The 864-nt window shown below is 58.1% G+C and overlaps 1 protein-coding gene across 5 annotated transcripts in view; it reads right to left on the reverse strand.

Annotated features, from left to right (window-relative positions):
- CEP164 (centrosomal protein 164) overlaps positions 1-864 on the reverse strand; it is a 56,776-nt gene that overhangs the window by 36,484 nt on the left and 19,428 nt on the right. The window lies entirely within an intron of this gene.

The following is an 864-nucleotide window of genomic DNA, read 5'->3' on the forward strand; positions in this document are numbered from 1 at the left end:
GGGGCTGCCAAAGGCACAGCAAAGCTCCAGACCCTTCCCACCCCCTCCAGCCCTGGCTAGCAGGCAGCTGGGGGTTTAAGGGGTGCCAGTCTCAAAATGCTGAATCCCTTCCCAGGATTATCCCCCTCGCTTTCCAAATCCTTGGAGAATTTCCCCAAGATAAGGCAGCCCTATTAGCAATACTCTCGCTGTTGCCCAAATTCCAGCTGGAAATAGCAGCAGGCCCGTTTGCATCTACAGCCCTACTTCTTGTCGGAAGTGCGGAGAAGGGAGGGAAGCACGAGCTGGCTTCGCAGGCGGAGAGGCTGCCCAGCTGGGAAGCAGGTACCAAGCGATAAGGAGACAATTCCTGCGGGCAGAACACATTTTTGGGGACCTTCACGTGAGCAGCGCCCCTGAGAAGACGGCTGCAGATCCCAAGTGCACGCAGGCGGTCATTAAGCTGGACCGCAGCTTCTCCTGTTCACAAGTTTTCCTGGCACAGGCAACAGCTTCTCGGTTCCCAGTGCCCCAGAGTACACGTAACTCTGCGGAGGCTAAGAGTTTTGACACGACTCATCTATAAAGGCCACACGCCGCGGCTCTCGGCGAGGGAGGGGCTCGAGAGAGCGTGGAGCTCACTGCTCAGCACAGCGCTTCAACTGCTTTAAACCATCACCACCAACAGGCTGAGAACAGCCCTCCTAGGCACTCCAGCCCTCACCGCAACCAAGGGTCTGGAAGCCAGCACTGGGGTTTTGGGGTTACAGCTGGCGCCCTCGAGCGAGCTGGCTGCGTACCGGGACAGAAAACAGCTTGATGCTTACACCTGGCCCGGCAGGGACTTGCTCTAGGCCGCCTCCATGGAGGGAAGTGGTAGAAGAC

The sequence above is a fragment of the Egretta garzetta genome, unplaced genomic scaffold (genome assembly GCF_000687185.1).
Source record: "Egretta garzetta isolate BGI_Z169 unplaced genomic scaffold, ASM68718v1 scaffold134, whole genome shotgun sequence".
NCBI lineage: Eukaryota > Metazoa > Chordata > Aves > Pelecaniformes > Ardeidae > Egretta > Egretta garzetta.